At 34.3% G+C, this 5878-nt stretch overlaps 1 protein-coding gene across 4 annotated transcripts in view; it reads right to left on the bottom strand.

Moving 5' to 3' along the window:
• LOC117170534 overlaps nt 1-5878 on the bottom strand; it is a 140785-nt gene that overhangs the window by 133918 nt on the left and 989 nt on the right. The gene's annotated exons all lie outside the window — the stretch shown is intronic.

Raw genomic sequence — 5878 nt, 5'->3', positions numbered from 1 at the left:
ATTGTAAACACTACGGCGAAATTAAAATGTGCAAACGAATGCAACCCACTTACCTGATGTCAGAAACGCATAGTTGTGAGAATAGCATATTAAGAACGAATGGGAAAAGTATTAGTGACGAATGTAAATATTCGAATGTAAATAATGTTGATGTGCTGTGTGAATCGGGACACGATAAAATTAAAATTCAGGGTCCAACGAACATTGTAAGCAAAGATAAATGTATACTAAATGAAATGAATATTGTATTGAAATTAAGTCCAACGAATACTCTTGTCAAAGAAATTCATTATAGAAAGAACTTATCGCTACCATATACTGATGACCAACTAGACTCTATAAAAGATAAGTTAATACCACTAACTCAGGAAATTAGGTCCTTTAATTTAAACAATCTAAAGCAATCGGTCGATGACATCGGGAACGCAGTAGAAAAAGTCAGTAGGGACAGACGAACACGTACCTCGAGTGAACATGCGACTAACTGGGTACACTACCTAGGCTACATTGCTATTGCGATAGTCATAGCGTTCGTAGGCTGCAAATGCAACGTGCCTGCGCTATTCTCTAAATGTATACCGAGAAAGATTTGTTTCTTCTGTATCAAAACTGAAGTCACCGCATCTCCAACAGTACATTATACCGCTGCTCCTATATTAGATGATAGAGATATGGATTGTAGAATCCAAACTACTGCTGTTAAATTAAGACCTATCAGAAAGGTTTAGAGACTAAACCCGATCTAAAAAGGGGATTGTAATAGCATCGACTATTCTATTCTAACAGAATCGGCTATTTCCCCACTTCTTCGTCTAGGCATGGGCCTTAGCGTGACAAAGGTTTTTTAACGCATCCCTTCTGTAGGGAGTCAGTCTGCTTCCTACCTCTTAGCAGTAAAGAAGTTAAATAAAGAAGTCCTGTCTCACAGTTCAGGCACTTATACAAAGAAAAAGTCTATTATTTCTCCAGACCATTACATACGGGTGTAACTGGAAGTATTTCTGTCTCAAATGACAGAAGAATCACAGGTACATGAAAAGCAGTTAGCGCTGTGACCTACATTTTTTTTATCCAGTTGCAGGAGTGCCTCTCTACTTCCGACAAGACGTTAAAAAGGGGTAAGGGGTTGACCAATATTATTCCTGTGAACATTCACAGAGATGCCTTCCCATCCCCACACGACACGTTTGAAAGGGATAGGGTTTTCACGAATCACAGAAACATTGAAAATGGCTAGAGGTGTCACCTACATTATGTTTTTAACTAGTCAGAGGGCTTCTTCCTTACCTATCACGAGACGTTGGAAAGGGGTAGGGGTTTGACCAACATTATTTCTATGACCAGTGACAAGTGGGCTTTCCACCCAAGATACGTTGAAAAGGGAAGTGGTAGGGAACGGATTTGACCAACATTATTAGATTAGTTCGAATATTCGAATAAGTCGAATTTCAAAGATTCGACTTCACTTTTTATTAACTTTTATTAAGGTGTCACTCTTTATATGGCACTTGCTCCCAGTAGGACTCTCCCCCCCCCCCTCTCTCTCTGAGCGTGTGTGTGTGGTCAATTAAATCAAAAACTGTGATGCAAACCCCTCATAAATTACAGTCATAAACTGAAACTTAACATGTTAAATTTGACAGACGATTGCTCTTGAAAAATAAAACCATGTAGGCAAAATAATTTACTTGAATGGAATGATAAATATGGAAATAATACCAAATACAATAACGTCAGCTTGTTTATACTTTTTCGTGATATTCGAAAACATAGCCGCGGACCAAGGTATATATTTTCACAAACCTGTCGTCCACATGGTGAGTTTTTTTATAGGACATGACAGACCTACGATGCGGACCGCGCGTATGTAAAATTCACCATACGGACGAAGGGTTAAATCTTGCACTATTTATTTTAATATTTATCTTGTTTTCATTATTATAGACATTTTATTAATTAACAAAAAAATCACGATGCAATTATTTCTTCAAAATTAAATGCAAGCGATACTTATAAATTATTTTTTGAAGAATAATGTAATACTTTATGTTTGCCGATTGTTGATTTGTTAAACAAATCAGAAGAACTAATTTGGAACAAAAAAGTCTAAGAATTCAAAAGAGATATTAAAAATCATTGGACTGTATACCTTGTTGAAATCTACAAAAAACCATAACCATAATTTACGAATCACTTAAAATTCATAATTTTGAAAACAATCAAACTTTTTCAATTTATTTGTATCGAAAAATGTTACGGGAATAATTTTCAAATATACTTAATACCTATTAAAAATGTCACTTAAAATTTTTTTATTCACAGAAAAGTATCATCAATATTCAAAATGCAGTTTGGATAATTTGCAAGTCTTTCTGTCGTATATCAGAAACTTCGAAAAAATTTTCTAACTAAAAAGACATTTGTTTGAAATTTTGAAAAGGCTCTTAGTTTTTAAATTTTGCTCTAATCCAAAAAATAGATTACACTGAGAGACCTTTAGTTAGAATTAATAAAATTAATGAATTAGACTTTATTATAATATCGTTCCAAAATAGGGAAAACCGAGATTTTATTATTTTTATTCGTATTTCAGTGCGGAAGTTTAACATTATCATATGAGTATTTAAAACACGAATACGACAAAGTAGTATTCTAAATTCAAAATATTATGAATCTCCATTTCAAGAATAAACACTCTGAAAAAATTATATTCTTTTTACTGAGTTTTCGAAAAATGATTTGAATAAAAAGAATAGTGAATATCATAATCTCGAAAATGTATTTTAGAAATTGATATTGTCAATATGAAGTTGACAGAAATCTGAGACGCATAGCAAACTATGAAATCATTATTCTTGATTTTTCATATAGTTTCGTTTGAGAATGCTTCTCGATTGTTTCCGCCATTTTCCAATCCAGTCGAAAGGCTATGATTCGCAACATTTTAAATAAAAGTTAATTTTTTCTATTTTAAATTCATTCATTTACTATGGAATTTAAAACCTTGGGAATTCTCTCACGAAATTTATACACTAAACTAAGCTAATAAGATTTAATTCAATAAGTACAATTTATAAAATATTACATCTGAATACAATCAAGTTTATTCATACTGAATTACTGAGACATTAAATTAGAGAATATTATTCATACAAGAATATTATCAGTTCCATTAAAAAAACGTATTAAAAAAAATCAATTTAATCACTGAAGATCATAATGCCCTGAGTTTTTAGGCGACGCCACTTAGCCGAGATTTTTGTCAAATATTCCATAATGTAAGTTATCCGTGGAGTTTAGTTGATAGGGAATGCGTTAGTGCTTTAGGTAAGTTAGGTTTCGAATCTCGCCGCAGCCATTCCGATTTTTCATAGCGATTAAGCGTGCGATAATGTATGCAGTGAATAAATTAAGTATATAATAATAAAAATAATAATTATACTCATGTTTATGTATTTAGTTGTATTTAATTTGTGTATTTAGTTTCTCATTCTGAATGCTAAATCTTTTAGTGGAGTAAGTTATTTTTCATATAGTCGTTTGAGATTCTCATACGCTTTGTATGGCAACTTCAAACGATGTTTTCGCCCTTTCAAATAAAATGTATGACTATCTATGATGTACGACAACCGCTATATTAATTTTTCATACAAAACCCTGTTTTCCCTATTTTGAAAAGATATTATACTAAATTTTCATTCATTTTTATCATTTATTCTATAAAAAAGTCTGTCATTGTAGGATAGTTTCGAAATATATTTGATATCTCATTTTAAATATCTGGTTAACGAACTTAACCTTCATTTTAAAACCCTTGGGAAGTTTATCAAAGGCTAACTCGATTGGACAAATTCTTCCAAAGTTAGCGTGGCTGCAACATTCACATTTGAACAAAAATTGTTTTATTAGGTTTAAAAGGTGTTGAAACTTTATTTTTATTTTAACTTTATTTGATTTTTTTCATTTTTTTTTGTTTCTGTTATTTCTGAAAATAACAGCAGCAAAAACTACATATTTTGAGAGAAAATACAGTGTCTCATTTGACCCCGTTCGCTCATCTCGTCCCGGTCTCCCTGTATTTCATTATGTAAATTCAAATTTTGTGTAACCGATTTTCATACCGAATCGACAGTACCCGTGATAACCTAAGTGCGAATTGCCGGAACTGAATACACGGCCAAGTGTTGGTCCAATTTTGGCAGCCAAAGGCTAAAGACATTGGGCCAGTATCAGCTTTTTAATCGGCCCAGTGTTGAGCCAGTGCTGGCAGCCTATATTAGCTATTTATATTTGCCGCTCCTCCACCGATGCTTGGTCCAGTATCGGCACTTTATTGCGCCAAGTCTCACTTTTAGTACGGTGCACCATGTTTCACGAGGATCAACCAAATTCTGGCCCAGAGACGGAACATTACTGGGCCAAGTGTCACTTTTACCACAGCAAACCATGTTTCATTTGAATCGGTCCAATGTTGAGCCAGTGCTGGCAGTCTATATTGGCTATTTATATTTTCCGATCCTCCACCGATACTTGGCCCAGCATCGGCACTTCATTGCGCAAAGTCTCACTTTTAGTACGGTGAACCATGTTTTACGAGAATCAGCCAAAGTCTGGTGCAGTGACAGGACATTTCTGGGCCAAGTGTCACTTTTACTATGCCAAGTCTCACTTTTAGCACCTAAAAAACAAATCTTACACGAAAGATAAAAAAATTTTGTTGTTGAAAAATCGTCTAAGTTCACGATGAAATGTCTAAGTTCTGTCATTAAAAATTTTGAATGTTTATGAAAAATTACATTTCCTGTCATTGAAAAAACTTCTAGAGTGGCCTGCAGCGGAAAAAACGAAATATTACGCGAAGAAAAATTGTAATCGATTTAAACTATTTATTTCAAAATTTTTGTATTGATATATACATATATCAGTTTTTAAATTAACTACGGCACCCAGTTTGGGCCGATATTGGTACCCAGTGTTGGGCCGACAATGGCAGCCAAGCCTTGGAAGCCAAGTCAAGGCCATAGTTATCAATCCGGCAATGGCGCGACAATGGCAGCTAGGTTTGGTCTGATATTGGTAGCCAGTGTTGGGACGACAATGAGAGTCAAACCTTGGCTGCCAAGTGCAGGTCATAGTAATCATTCCGTCATTGGTGCGATGATGGCAACCGAGCTTCAGCAATATTTTTGCCGACAATGGGTCAATACTGGGCCATATGTGTCTTCGCACTTGGGAACTTGGTTATTGAGACAGTCCAATTTTTACTTAATCATATTAAAAAATAATTATGAGCCACACAAAATTCGAATGTACATACTGAATTACAGGTGAGACCGGGCGATATATACATACATGTATATATATATATATATATATATCCTTGTTGAAATTTCCTATAAAGAATCCTGTACAGAATCCTACATAGGAACTTTGCAAGAACCTGTACATGATCCTATGTGGGTTCTGACGTATGACTCCTTCAAGGAAAAGTGTCAAGGATATTATGTGGGTTCTTGTACAATTTCCTGGTCATCGTGAAATGGCTGACATAGGATCTTACGCAAGTACTTTAGAGGTTCTTATACGGGAACCTATATACAGGAACAATTTCCATGTATAAAATGACACAGGATATTAAAAGGTTTCTGCGTAGAAACCTGTTCAGCAAAAAATTTTATTTTTGCGATTTAATTTATATTTATATATAAATTCGAACAACTTTGAGGATTCGAATATAGGACAATATAGGTATTATAAAACTTCTATCTACTCCTCCGACGAACTCGAACCACACATACTGTACAGGAACCTACATAAGATCCTTGTCACTTTTCCTTGAAGGAGTCATACGTCAGAATCCTTATAGGAATGTTCAACA

This window comes from Belonocnema kinseyi, chromosome 4 (genome assembly GCF_010883055.1).
Source record: "Belonocnema kinseyi isolate 2016_QV_RU_SX_M_011 chromosome 4, B_treatae_v1, whole genome shotgun sequence".
In the NCBI taxonomy this organism is placed as follows: domain Eukaryota; kingdom Metazoa; phylum Arthropoda; class Insecta; order Hymenoptera; family Cynipidae; genus Belonocnema; species Belonocnema kinseyi.
Note: the sequence above shows the minus strand (reverse complement) of the source record. Positions and strands in the feature narration are given on the sequence as shown.